The 14,941-nt window shown below is 47.8% G+C and overlaps 1 protein-coding gene and 1 long non-coding RNA gene across 3 annotated transcripts in view; both read left to right on the top strand.

Annotated features, from left to right (window-relative positions):
- SGPL1 (sphingosine-1-phosphate lyase 1) overlaps positions 1-991 on the top strand; it is a 129,980-nt gene extending 128,989 nt beyond the window's left edge. For both annotated transcript variants that reach the window (XM_081567902.1, XM_081567881.1), the window contains exon 16: positions 784-991. The gene's annotated coding sequence lies outside the window, so the exon portion shown is untranslated. The remainder of the gene's footprint in view (positions 1-783) is intronic.
- Positions 992-5,582: 4,591 nt separating this feature from the next.
- Positions 5,583-11,729, top strand: LOC145536962 (uncharacterized). Its single transcript, XR_014076103.1, has 4 exons — positions 5,583-8,163; positions 8,508-8,574; positions 8,731-8,823; positions 9,723-11,729. It is a non-coding gene; the product is annotated as an uncharacterized LOC145536962 (long non-coding RNA).
- Positions 11,730-14,941: the final 3,212 nt, after the last annotated feature.

Raw genomic sequence — 14,941 nt, 5'->3', positions numbered from 1 at the left:
CACCTATGCTTTTGCATATATCAATAGTTTGTTTTTATGGCTGAGTAGAAGTTATTTAATAGTGTTTTATTGTGTTGGAAATGTTACAGTTTGGTGGACATTTGGGAAATGCTACAATTTGTCTGACATTTGGGTTGTTTCCAGTTTTTGACTATCAGAGGTAAAGCTGCTGTAAACTTTTGCGTGCATATATGCTTTCGTTTTTCTTTGATATGCAGGGGTATATGCTTATAACTTGTTAGGAAAACTACCAAACTGCTTTTCAAAGTGGTCAGATTATTTTACATCCCCATCAGTGTATGAGACTTCAAGTTCCCCTGCACCTTCCCAGGTGCACAAAAATTTGCTGTGTCAGTCTTTTTAATTTTAGCCATTCTAATTGATATGCAGTAGTATCTCCCTGTGGTTTTGAGTTTCCTTAATGACTAATGGTGTTAAATACCTTTTTGATAGATAGGGACAGAGTAAAGGGATAGAGTAGGTGATTAAATAGTTAATCCCACAAGGGGATTGTAAGTAGAAAAAAGTATAGGAGACCCCTGTAAGTTAATGATTACTCAGGAGAGCAGGTTTGCTTAACCACAAAACCAAGTAGGCTTACTTAGCAGCAAAACCATGCAACAGAAGCATAAGACATGCCCCCAAACAATGAAACAATGGTGGCTTGAGACCCACATCCTGCCCTGGGAACTCAGTAAGTTAATGACCCCTAGGACATGCTCTCTGCACAGATAAAACAAAACAAAAACCCCAATAATTTGTGAACCTGACTTAACCATGCAGGGACAAGAAAACTCCCTACCCAACCTGGAGGAGGAGCTGATGATGGAAGCATGACGTCTACTCAAAGACGAAGAAGTTCTTCTTTTCCTTCCCACTTTTCCTTTGATTATAAAACTGTAGCGCACTAACTTCTGGGGAATGACATCCTCTCGCCCATTTGCTTGTAGCCTCACATTATTTATTCTAATAAATCACTTCTTATCTATAACTTTGCCTCTCACTGAGTTCTTTCGGTGCCGAGACACGAAGAACTCTGTTACCGGAGATCTTTGGAGCCCTCAGAAACAAGACCAAATGGTTTCATTTTCATGTGCTTATTTGCCAATGATCCATCTTTGGTGAATTGCCTGTTCAAATTGCCCGTCCATTAACAACAACAATGAATGCAACAAAAATTGAGTTTGTTTTTTGTATTGGGTTTTGAGAATTCTTCATTCTGCATACAAGCCCTTTATCAGATATTTTTGATTTGCAGATATTTTGTTTGCATTCTCACAATGCTTTTCAAAGAGCAATTGTTCTTAATTTTGATGAAATCCAATTTATCAAATGTTTCTTTTCTGGGTTGGTATTTTGATGTTGTAACTAAGAAATCTTTGTCTAATCCAAGGTCACAAAGACTTTTCTCCTATTTTTCTTCCATATTTTATAGTCTTGGGTTTCATTTTTTTAGAATTTGTAGTTGTTTTTTTTAAGTTGGTTATCAGGGCTTTATATATCAACATTGTTAGTTTCAGATACTGCAAATATCTCCTCCCATTCAGCCATTTGTACACTAACTTCTTCCATGATGTTCTTTGTTGGCAGAAATCCTATGTTTTAGTATAATAAGATTTATATTTTCCCCTCTACTTATACCTTTATGCTTTTGAAGATTTACTTGACAAATCACTGTCACAAAAATATTGTCCCTTTTCTTTATGTTAATTTTATAGTTAGATAAATTTAAGACCAAAGTATGAAAGATCCCTTTTTGTATGCAATGATACTATTTTTAGTCACTAAGTTGTATCCAACTCTTTGTGACTCCATGGACTGTAGCCTACCAAGTCCTCTGTCCATGGGATTTCCCAGGCAAGAATACTGGAATGGGTTGCCATTTCCTTCTCCAGGGGATCTTCCTGACCCAGGGATCGAACCTGCATCTCCTGCTTGACAGGTGGATTCTTTACCACTGAGCCAGCTAGTCTACAAAGATGGCCCTCCAGTGAAACTTGACTCCCAGATTCCTGCCTTATGACTTTTGATCATCAACCACCAGTCACAGGAATGAGACTTGTTGGCTGCCTGGTCCTTCCAATGACTTCAGCCCCAGCAAACACCTGACTGCAATCACATGGGAGATCCAAAGCCAGAACACTGCCCAACAAAAACCAGGCAACTCAGAGAAAAGTAGGACATTTTTATTTTAAGCCACCAAATTTTGAGGTCATTTGTTAGGCAGCAATAGATAACAGGACAAATAGATTCCTGAATAAAATAGATTCCTGACACTTTCACGGTCCCTGAAAGTGGAGTGTTAAGACCAACCTAAAACAAGTAGCATCAGCTTGGAAACACTGGTGGGTAGAAGATGGAAGAGAGGTTTCAAAGACAGGAAGATTTAGACTTCCTAGGGTGTAGTCAGCTGGAAGGAGTGTTGCTCCCACACTAAGGATGAGAAAAGCCTGGAGATGACACAAAGTCATCACTTTTCTTCAGCATGCCGGCAGAGTTGAGGTCACAGGGCAACCATGGGAAGCAGGATGCACAGAGGGGTTCAACTGTGCCAGGCATGAGAAGGGAGGGGGAAGACACACGGTCTCCATAAAAGTGGGTAAGAAGAAATATAAAATGTTAACATGTTGTTGGAAGCCAGTTGTGTGCTGGCATGCAGTCTAGAACAGCTGGGGCCCTGAGACACAGGGAGAGTTTGCACACATGAACAGCTTTTATTTATGGACCTCCGCTCAGTGCTCAGGAGAAAGAGTGGGGGAAGGGTAAGAGATGGGAGCAAACATCCCCTGCCCCCGCCCTCCCTCCTCCCCAGAAGAGCAGTGGATTGGCTGCGGCTGTGGGAAAAGTGCCAAAGTGCAGTCTTCTCCAGACCCTTGTCTTAAAGGAGCAAAAGCCGTTAAATCACTAGGAGAAGGCCAACAAATCCTGTCACTCCTGGGATCCAGATAAAGATGCATTGCGGGGCTTCATTTCCTGTAGGAGGCGGGGAAAAAAAAAAGAAAAGAAAAAAACCCTCTGCCCTTGGGGAGGGGCAAGAAACAATTCTGGGCTATAGGATCCTATGCCAGTACCACTAGAGGTCAGCTACCTCTGGGGAGAAGCAGGAAACTCACACACAAGTACAGCCATAGACATGAGGCAGTCTGGCCGCCGCAGGACTAGGGGTAGAGCAGGGATGGGCAGGAACACTGAGAAAGCTCCAGCATCCAGGGCAACAGAGAGCCCAGCCCCCTGCCATGAACCTAGGTCTAGTAGTGTACCACTGGGAGAGAGGCAAGAATGTGGGGGGCATGTGGAGAGACACCTTCTTCCGTGAGATCATTAGGGACATGCCAGTTGGTACCACAATGAGATCTCACTACGCACCTCTTAGAAGGACTAGGGAAAAAAATTGTTGTTCAGTCCCTCAGTTGTGTCTGACTCTTTGTGACCCCATGGACTGCAGCACACCAGGCTTCCCTGTCCTTCACCATCTTCCGGAGCTTGCTCAAACTCATGTCCATCGAGTCAGTGATGCCATCCAACCATCTCATCCTCTGTGTCCCCTTCTCCTGCTTCCATCTTTCCCAGCATCAGGGTCAGCTCTTCCCATAAAGTGGCCAAAGTACTGGAGCTTCAGCTTCAGCATTAGTTCTTCCAATGAATATTCAGGACTGATTTCCTTTAGGATTGACTGGTTTGATTTCTTGCTGTCCAAGAGACTCAAGAGTCTTTTCCAGCACCACAGTTCTATGGCATCAGTTCTTCACTGCTCAGCCTTTTTTATTGTCCAGCTTTCACATCCATACATGACTACTGGAAAAAACATAGCTTTGACTTTTGTAGGCAAAGTAATGTCTTTGGACCTTTGCAGGCAAAGTAATGTCTCTGCTTTTTAATACGCTGCCTAGGTTGGTCGTTGCTTTTCTTCCAAGGAGCAAGCGTCTTTTAATTTCATGGCTGCTGTCACTGTCCACAGTGATTTTGGAGCCCAAGAAAATAAAGTCTGTCACTGTTTCCATTGTTTCCCCATCTATTTGCCGTGAAGTGATGGGGACTGGATGCCGTGATCTTCATTTTTTGAATGTTGAGTTTTAAGCCAGCTTTCTCCCTCTCTTCCTTCACCTTCATCAAGAAAAAGATGACACCTGATAATCTCATGCACTGACAAAAATGTGAGGTCACTGAAACTCTCATGTGTTGCTGGTGAACAAACAAAGTGGTTCAGCCCTTTGGAAAACAGTTTCACAATTTCTTATGAAGTTAAGCATAAATGTATAAGTCAGCAATCCCACTCCAAGAAAAATGAAAACAGGTCCACACACACACACACACACACACACACACACACACACACACAAAACCCCTATATGCAAATGTGTAGAGCAGCTCTGTTTGGAGACAATCCAAATGCCCATCAACAGATGAATGAATAAACAAATGTGGTCCATTCATACATTGGAATACTACTCAGGAATATAAAGGAACAAACTGCCAACCCATGCAACAACGTGCATGACTCTCAAAAGCATGCTAAGTGACAGAAGCCACACTGAAAATTTAAAAAAAAGAAAGAAAAATAAATCATCTGCTTACAAATATCACACATCCGATGATTGAAAGAAATTTATAGAGATTAGATGCTGTTTGTGTACACACCCGGCCTTGTTTCTCCTCCATTACCCACAGCGTCTCTGCCAGGGGCTGTGGGATGCATTCATATCACCACTTCTGGCCCTTTGTCTTTACATCACCTCACAATGCTGGGTGCGTCAGCAGAGCAGGAGGTGGAGGTATTTCCTGAAAGAATGTCTGTTAGCAATAACTAACCTAGACATGGGTATAACTGAGAATCATTCATTCATGTACCTCTCTAAACCCAAGTGTATTGTATCCCCAACTCAACTTGTCCTTAATACGATCCCCAAACATGCCCGATGTTTAACACAATCAAACATGAGGGATGTGACATAAGGAAATTTAGAGGGACAAAAGACAAGGGGCTTAATATATTGCACTTAAAATATCTTTCTTTTGCATGAAACTCAGAAACCATAAAAGTAAGGCTGGAGGTCACCTGCATACAGTTTCTCTTTCCATCATGCCTTTGTGCCTCACTCTCTACCTGAGGACATTCTCTGCCTGTAGAAGGCACTCTGTTCACAAAGTGAGAGACATTAATACACCACCCCCTCACCAACAACAAATGAGGGTGGGGCTCAGTGTGTAAATATCCAGATGCTTGCCCTGTTCTAGTGTAAGTAGCCTCTCAGGGGCTCCAGCGCTATCAGTCCCTATGCACTTGGTGATACCCTGTTCACTGCCACACACGTTCTTGACTTTCCTCCCTCTCCACTAACCTGCCTGCTGGTTCCTTTTTTTTTTCTTAGTTCAAGATTATCCTTTTCTTGTTGACTTGTAACAAGTCAACAAGAAATGATAACCCCTCATTTAGGCTTCGGAGAAGGCAATGGCACCCTACTCCAGTACTCTTGCCTGGAAAATCCCGTGGACGGAGGAGCCTGGTAGGCTACAGTCCGTGGGGTCACTAAGAGTCGGACACGACTGAGTGACTTCACTTTCACTTTTCCCTTTCATGCACTGGAGAAGGCAATGGCAACCCACTCTGGTATTCTTGCCTGGAGAATCCCAGGGATGGCGGAGCCTGGTGGGCTGCCGTCTATGGGGTCGCACAGAGTCGGACACGACTGAAGCGACTTAGCAGCAGCAGCAGCTGGCTCAGTGGTAAAGAATCTGCCTGCCAATGCAGGAGACATGGGTTTGATCCCTGAGTTGGGAAGATCCCCTAGAGAAGGAAATGGCAACCCACTCGAGTAATCTTGCCTGGGAAATCCCATGGACAGAGGAGCCTGGCAGGCTACAGTCCATGGGGTCGCAAGAGAGTCACACTTGACTGAGTGATTAAACAGCAACAACCCCTCATTTATCACATATGTAATTATTTTCTCAGAATCCTGCTTGCTTTTTAGCTCAGTGACAGAAAAATGCATAATTTTTAGTCAGATCCTCCTGACTTTTCCTTTAGAGTTTCCGAGTTTCTGCCTTGCTTCAAAAGGACTTTTTTCAGTCCTAACAAATGTTTGTCTTTACTGCCTTTTTAGTACTTTGACAGTTGGTAAAAAGTGTTTAGATTTTTATTCTCTCTGGAACTTACTTTGGGGCATCATGTGAAACAATAACAATAACAACTTATTACTTTATTTCTCAAGAGGATAAACAATCATCGAGTACTACTTTAAAAATACATTAACTGGTCCATCTTTTCCCCACTGATCTGACTGCTATTTTTGCATTATGCTAAATTTCTATAATCCCTGGGGCTTGGTTCTTGGATTGTTTGTTCTGCTCCTTTGATCCCTCACTCCGCCCTGTTTTAATTACTCCAGTTTTATAGTGTGTTTTGGTATCTCATAGGTCAAATCTCATCTAATTTTTATTCTTTTTCAAAATGTTCTTGGCTTTTCTTGCTTGTTTACTCTTTCAGATGAGCTTTAAAATCAGCTTGTCAAGTTCTATAAAAACCCCTTTAGGATTCTGATTGGGAATGCATTGAATTTATAGATTTAATTTGGGAAGAATTGACATCTTTGTATTACTGAGTCTTCTTATCCTGGAGCGTGATATATCACTCGATTTATTTAGGGCTTTTTTATGTCCTTCAGTAAAGTTTTATCGTGTTTCTCATATAGGACCTGGACATTTCTCATTAAGTTTATTCTTAGGTATTTTATAGTCTGGGTTAGCCATTGTGCATGGGATACTTTTCTCATCACGTTTCTAAATGGCTATTGCTGGGTATATAGGAGAGGTGTGAATGTTGATGCTATCTTGTCTCCAGCCATGCTGATGAACTCTCTATTTAGTTCTAATATTTTTTCTGTGGATTAGAAGAACTTTGAACGAACCATGCCTGTCCCACTTGGGGTGGGCCTTTCTCAAGAGCAGAAGGCTCCGGGTGTCCAGACGGCAGTGGTTGAAGGCATTGACCCTGTAGGGCTGCAGTGGGGACTGCTGCGTGAGCAGGGCTTTCTAGCAGATGGCCCTTAGAGCCCTTCCAATTCTGAACTTTTAAAAGCCCATAATTCTGGTTGCTGTGTCCGTTTTCATACACTGTCTCCCCAGTTGCATGATAATCAAGGGCAAGAACCCTCCCTCCTTTCCCTCTTCCCTGTAGATGTTTGATTTCCACATACCAAGCACTGTGCCAAGTGCCAGAAAGGTGGGAAGGAGATATTGAGGTGATGGTTGCAGGTATCAATGCGTCACACTCTTGGGAATCAGGCAGCATCAGTTAAAATGTTCTCAAATGAACTTAGAATGTGGCAGAAACTCTCCACCGCAAATGACTGGAAGGGCAATATATATTCTGGGGGCCCCTCCTCCGCACTGTCCCCTTGGGGGTTCTCCAGTGGGTGTGGTGGTGACAGCAGCAGTTCTGTCCCCCGGGGGATAGCTGGTTTTTTGCCATCACATCCCAGGCTCAGCTGAGCACCTGGTTCAGACAGGCACTTAGTAAATGTTATCAAATAAAATGAGGCATGAGAGACAGGTTGGGAGCAACCAGGCCACTTTTGGAAGTGGCCGCTGGTTTTCAGGATGAGGTGGCCCCTGGGTTGTGCTGAATGCCTCCAGACACAGGCTACTCACTTCCTTAAGTCCACTCCACTCTGGGACAGTTCCAGCCATCTGAGTGGGAGTTCATGGTGACAGGTAAGGGCTTTGTCAGACATGTCCAGCTCCCTAAAGGCCGCATATGACCAATGGCTACCATACTGGATAGTAAGGACGAGACATTAGAAAGTCCTAATTTCTTTTATAAGGGGTCAAAACCTGTCATCTAGAAAAGAGGTCAATCTTCCTTCTTAAGGAGAGAAAGAAGTTTTTGACAATAAGACTAGAAACCAAACACACGAGTTCAGTTCTTAATGAGTCTCTGCCATACTGAGACCCAGCGTTTTCTTTCAAGGACCATCTGGTCTAGAGACAGAGATGGTCATATGGCCAACGCAGATGACAAGTGCTACCATAGAGGAACGTGGCCAGGCTGCCACAGAGTGACACGAAGTAGCTCCTCATGTGGGTGATGGTGAATTGTCTACAAAGAAGCAATGTTCACTGCATGCCTTGAAGATTCACTAGAAGTTGGCCAGGCTTAGAAACAGAGTATGTGTGTGAGTGTGGGAGTCGGGGTGAGGGGTATGGGCCCTCCAGGCGGAGAGGGTGGCCTGCGCAAATGTCAGGTGGCCTGAGGCCAGGGGTGGCCTGTTCCTTAGGTGAGTCTTCAACAAGGCTGCCCTCGGGATCCCAGTCAGAGCTGGGCCTGGAGGGGTTGGGAGAGGCTGATGGTGACAGGCTCTGCACGTTTCTGTAGTGGGCTTCCCTCCTAGAGCCTAGTTCAGAGCTCTGCTCAGTGATGAGGGAGAGGGGGAAGCAGGAGGCTGAAGGTGGTGGGGAGGGGATCCAGTTTTGCTTCCAGCCATTCCTGCAATGCTCCTTTCCAACAACAGGGGGCAGGATGACCTCAGGAAACGATAACCATTCTTTGGGATTTAAGCAGCCAGGTGAAGTCCTAAGGTAGGTGAGACTTTTCAATACTCAGTGGACAATTACTGAGCCTCAGGCTTTGTGCTGGCTCTGAAGACACTAAGACAAACCCCCGCCATTTGCAGCCTGTGTCCCAGGCCACGTGGATTGTGGGGACTGCAAGGTAGTTGTGGTCATTTCTGCCAGGGTAGAGGCCGGAGAAGAAGGACCAGCTTCCTAGAGGAGGCAATTCTTGAGCTGAACCAAGACAAGAAGTCGCCCTCTTGGTTGCCAGGATTGGTAAGACACGCCATCCCAAGGGGACAGACATATGAGGCATGGTAGGAATAGCCGTGTCTGGTTGCTGACTGTTGCCCCAGGTCCTGGAGCAGGGGGTGCTGGAAACTGTGAGGTATGGTGGGGCTGTGTGCACAGCTCATGGAGGGTTCCAGAGCTGTGCTGCTAAGAAGCTCCATCCTGGGGCAACAGGGAGGACCCAACAGAATTTCCTTAAAAAATTCCAAAGTTTTCATTACGAAAATTTTCAAATACATATCAGAGTGCATCATATAATGAACCCTCCATGTGCTTGCCAACAATAATCACATTCTTCCACTTTTTCATTCTTTCTCCCTCCACATTATAAAAAAAAAAGCTTTTTATTATAGAAAATTTCAAACACACACAAAAGAAGGGAGCTAGGACAATGACCCCTACCCACATCAACAATGAACAATCTGCCGAGCTTGTGTCTGCTCCAGCCCTACCCATTCCTCCCCACCCTCAGGTTACTTGGAAGCGAATCACATGTCATTTCATATATACCTATTTTGGGATATATGTTTAAAAGTTAGGGATGCTTTAAGAAAACACAATTGCACTACCATGTTCACATCTGAACAAAGTTAATAGTCATTCTTTGATTTCATCCAATATCCAGCCCAGATGGAATGGCCAGGATCAGATGAGCATTTCAGGAACGTTGTCCTGGCAGCACATGGAGAAGGAAGTACAGGGGACTAGGGCTGGCATTGGGGCATCAGCCAGGAGACATTCATGAAGGTCTGGAAGCAAAGCTATGATGACCTGACCTTGACTAAGGCAGAGCCACGGAAGTCGGAACCAGACACTACACATGTTGCCATATTAATCCTCACGAATGCCCTGTGAAGGAGGGTTTGTTATCTCCGGGTTTACAGGTGAGGAGACCATGGCTCGAGAGATTGAACTGCTCCGAGAGATGTAGCTACGAAGTCGAAGAAGGTTGGATTCAAACTCAAGCTGGCTTGTCCCTGAAGCCCTGGATCCTGACTGAGGCCAGCATGGTCTCTAGAGTCTCAGGGCCGCAGAACCCGGAGGAAGGCTGGGGGCAAGGGTGTGACAGAGTGGCATCTACAGACCCTGATGCCTCCTGGAGGTGAGGGGTGAGGGAGGGAGCTGTCTGCTCTCCTGATGCCTGCTCTCTTGCCTGGGAGAGCCTGTGAGTGTGCAGTGGCGAGTGGAGATGGTGGTGTGGGTTAAGGCCCCCTTTACTAACCTGTGCAAGTAACACACCATGGATTCCAACCAACTCTGCCTTCCCTTCCCTTTCTTTCCTCTCCTGGTGCCCTGCTCAGGTCCTGTCCACTCAAGGCCCTCAAGGCCCAGCCCTCCCTCCCATGGGGAAGGCTGACACCCATCAGTTTCCAAGTGGATTGGCCTCCCCATTCTCTATATGAATGATGGGGGGGCCCACACTGTAGGCACCTCTCAGAATCCAACTTAAATGGGGCCGACTTAGTCAACCCTGGTGCTGCCACAGTCACTTTTGGTTGACCTTGTAACATCTCTTTAGGAACAGATCACTCTTCCCCCATACTTTCCTCCCTACCTCCACCCCACAGAATCCCCTGTCTGTTATCACGGTGGGTGACAGAGGGCTGGACAGTTCTCTTAGGCATCTGTTCCTCAAGGGAGCATCCCACCTCCTGGACAGCAGCCATCAGGAGGGTTTGCCAGGGGCAAAGGGCACACATATCTCTTGCCTGCCTCAGATTACAGATTGGGGAGCCAGGCATGGGCTGGTGCTCTGGGACCAGTGTCTCAAAGGAAGATGAACATAGCCTAATTGATGTCTCTTTGTGGCACAGTGGCCCGGGGAGGCCAGGGAGTCGATGTTTATCGATGCCTGAATCAGACTCCTCTATACCCAAACCAGCCCGAATTGTCAGGTCTGCTTCCCCAGCAGCATCTGTTATGGCTGCCCCAGGGCAGAGATGTTAGGATGCTCCCTTATTTGTTCAGTAGGTAAAGAGATAGACGACCAGAGGTGAGGGACTTGCCTAAGGTCACTGTGTGCCAAGGCCCAGGTCTTCTGCCTTATTGTCTGTGTTCTTCCCTTTGCAGTGGGTCACCCAGACATGGGAGGGGCTGGGCAGGCTTGCCCTCCACTAAAGATCCTGGTGGGGTTCTGCTGGGCTGGAGACTGCTGGTAGACCTGCAAACCTCTGCAATTTCAGAACCTGGGAGACCTCAGGGCTTACCTAGCCCAGCCCCAGCCTCATCTAACAATTGCAGAATAGGGCACAGGGAGGGGAGCCACCTACCTTGTCACCAGGACACTGAGGATCTCCCCCTGGTCTGGGCAGCCCCGTTCCTCCTCACTGTCTTCCTCCAGAAGCTCCCATAGGCCAAGGGAGGGAGATGGCTACTATGGCTGCTTCAGACTAAGATCCTCCCCCTCTCCTGCAGGAAGGACTAGCAGATAGTGTCTTCTTCTCTCCTCTAGGTACTGGGCCCACCTCAGTGCTCCCCCTGGATCCTCCCGGCTTTGGGGTGGATGTGGGCAACTGCTGCTGTGGTTAGAGCCAGGGGAGTCCAGAGACCTGAATTCAGGTCCTCTCCCTGATCATTGCTGTGTGATCTTGTGTAAGTCACTTCATTTCTCTGAGCCTCCACGTCTTCACCAGCTCAGTGGTAATAATTCTGCCAGCCCTGCCTCAATCAAAGGGGATCAGATCCTAAAGAAAACACTAGACATATGTAAGAAGTGGGCCTATTCTGAGCTGGTAAGACAGAAGCCACGAGAATCAGTGAGTGTCCAGAACATGGTTCTTTCCTGGGCCTCAAAAGACTGTGAATACTGACTTCATGTCTGTTGCTGATTTACTGTGTGGCCCCAGGCAAGTGGCTTAACCTCTCTGTGCCTCATAAAAACATGCCGATCACTATTTCTTCACGCTGCGGTATTGACCTCCTGGCAACAAGGGGAAGCTAAATGCAGAAGAGCTTTAAGATCCTTGGAAGAAAGGCCGTCCATAAAAGTAACAGATTAACAACATCCAATAATCATGCTGTCTGCTAACAAAAGTAATGCCGCCCTAAAGTCAGGCAGGGAAACCAGCCCTGTCAGCACAGTGGCAGCTCCTAGCCGGTCTTCCTCTCGGGCTCCAAGGGCTAATAACCCTCTGTATTTGTTTATGTGGGGCTTTGCCTTTGCAAACCAACCACTAATTAGCTCCTCCATGGGCATGCCCAGGAGGCAGGCAGGAAGGGTGTGGGGTGACGAGAGCTGAACCTCTGGGAAGGGGGGTCTCGCCCGGCCACCCAGCCAGTGAGGGCAGGGTTGGGCTGGGAACAGAAGGCTCTCCCAATTCTCAGCGCCTACTTCTGTCCCTGGTGAGGTGAGCAGCTGGGCAGAGAGTTTGAACTCTTTGGGCCTCAGTTTCCCCACCAGAGCTGCCAGGGCAGGAAGGGGTGAGGCACCGTGAGGTGTGTGGCCAGGTTGCCTGCTGGCTCACCCACCGTCCTTTCCTCTCCGCTACCCTCACCCCTCCTGCCCTTGATGCCCAGGGCTGGCACGGGGAAGCCACTCGGGGCCCAAACCTGGGGTCCTACCTAGTGTCCTCTCTGTGGCCAAGTCCCCTTGATGGAGGCTGGGAGCCAGAAGGCCTGTCATGTGACTCTCTGAGCCTCAGTTTCCTCATCTGCATAGCGGGGTTGTAATTCCCACCCTGCCAGCCATGGATGCCCAGACCCTGGGCTCATGAGCCGGGTGGGGATGCACCAGGCAGCCCTCCTGCAGGGCACACAGCCCCTCCAACCAGGACCAAACATGTGAAGCTGAAGCCAGAGCCTCGGCCTGTGGGGGGGAAGCGGCTGCCTCTGTCTTCCCTCATCCTGGCTGAGGCCTGAGGGAGCTTTCCTCTGGGTCCCCGGCTCCTTTCCCTCCTGTCTCTTTAGACGACTGCTCTCATTCTGTCTGCCTTTCACCGCACAGCCTATTTTTAACTTTCAGCGTTGGGGGAGGGGAGCAAGGGCACAGGCGTTGGTTTTTCCCTCTCCTTTTCCTTTGTCTCGTTTCTTCTCCGGCCCTCCTCCCGGCTCCCCGCCTTTTCTGCCCTCCCCACAGCCCTCCTGTCCTATCCTCTCATCCTCTCACTGCCTCCCCTCCCGACTCTCTGTCCTTCTCCTCACCCACCCCCACCAATGCTGCAGGCTCCCAGGGCCCCCATTCCCCTTATGACTTCTCCTGGAGGGGTAGCAGTTCTTGGATAGCGCCCATTCTTGCCATAGTCACGCTGGACTGCTGGTGGCTAATCTAGTGGCCCCCTTGGGGCAGCAACGGACACAGTGACCGCTCCCCTCCTTCTGGCAACCTGATCTTCTCTTGGTATCTAAGACCTTGAATGCTTCCGCATCTCCTCCCCTTCTTCTAGACAAGCTTTGTGGGTGCTGCTCCTTCCAGTAAACGCTGGCAGTGGTGGTGAAGCAGGCAGCTGTGGGGGTGCCTGCCCAGTGCCCGCCCACCTTCTTTGGCCACCAACATGCAGATTTTTCTGGGGCCGCCCCCCACTCCTTACCTCATCTCAGTCCCTGCTGTTTGGGTGTGGCTGATCCAGCTCTGGGCTTCAGAGACCCTTGTGTGATCAGGCCTGGCCAGGGGGAGCCTGTCCTGGGGTTTTTGTTGAATCAGGAAAAGGGGTCATTCCTCTTGGCAGGATGGTGGGATGTCAAATGGAGCTGCCAGGGCTCCGTGGCCCCCACAGGGAGAGGCTGCCTGAAGAAGAGGCCAACAAGGAGGAAAACAGAAAGTGTGATGGAAGAAGAGAGTCCCAAGCCCTCAACCTGGAGAGCACCTGGACCCAACTATTTCTGATGTTTCGGTCACATGAGCAATATGTATATATTTTTCCTGAAGCCATTGGCACTCGTAACTAAGGGAGCTTCAAAACGGAGGGGATATATGTATACATATGGTTGATTCATGTTGAGGTTTGACAGAAAACAACAAAATTCTGTAAAGCAATTATCCTTCAATAAAAAATAAATAAATTTAAAAAAAAGGAAAAATTGAAAAAAAAAAAGAGAGAGAGAGTCCTGATTGGCCCACGATCCTGGCTTCTTGTCCCAGTCCACTCCTGTCCCACTTCCCCACCCTATCCTAGGGTTTCTCCGTCCCTATGGATGAGAATTCCCAAACACCCAGGCCACACTACATTTCTGGGCTTCAGCCTGTATCTTTAGCTGCCCTGAAGCTTTTGACTCAAAGCCATGCAGAGGCACTCAAAACACAGCGTGTCCCAAACTGGACTCATCCTGTGTCCATCTTCCAGGACTTTCTGACTTGGGGATTAATGCTCCCTTCATTCCATCCACCCACCCTTCCATCTACCCATCCATCCATTCATCCTTCCTTCCTCCTTCCCTTTCTCCCTCCCTTCCTTCTTTCTTTCTATCCATTGCTCTTCCACCCACCCATCCATCCATCCATCCATCCAACCACCCATCCGTCTCCTCTTCCTCATAGCTACTACAGTGATGGTGATAAATAGCCTATGTTTATGGAGACCTTGGGGCTTCCCAGGTGGCTCATTGGTAAAGAATCTGCCTGCCAATGTAGGAACCACAGAAGACTTGGGTTGGGTTAGGAATATCCCCTGTAGAAGGAAATGGCAACCCACTCCAGTATTCTTGCCTGGAGAATCCTAAAGGCAGAGGAACCTGGAGGGCTACAGTCCGTAGGGTCACAAACAGTTGGACATGACTGAGTGACTGAGAGCTTGTGCAGGGCTTACTTGGTGCCAGGTACTGGGCTAATCAATGCACAGCTACTCATGTAACCCTCAAAACAAGCTTATGACATGGTAGTATCATTGCACTGTCTAGAGATGAGGAAACTGAGGCAGAGGGGTTGATGATTTATCGTGAGGATTCCTCGTTGCTCAGGACAGTCCTGGGAGTTGTCCTGCACACCCCACTTTTCTTGTTTAGGTGGTCACCACATCCTGAACACACTTGGAAGTGGCCACTGGTTTTCAGGATGAGGTGTCCCCCAGGGTGTGCTGAATGCCTCCAGTCACGGGCGCTCAGTCCCTGAAGTCCACACCGTTTTGGGACGGCTCTAGCCATCTGAGAAGTTCTTGGTGATGGGTGGGGC

This window comes from Giraffa tippelskirchi, chromosome 2 (genome assembly GCF_054371585.1).
Source record: "Giraffa tippelskirchi isolate mGirTip1 chromosome 2, T2T-mGirTip1v1.2.pri, whole genome shotgun sequence".
In the NCBI taxonomy this organism is placed as follows: domain Eukaryota; kingdom Metazoa; phylum Chordata; class Mammalia; order Artiodactyla; family Giraffidae; genus Giraffa; species Giraffa tippelskirchi.
Note: the sequence above shows the minus strand (reverse complement) of the source record. Positions and strands in the feature narration are given on the sequence as shown.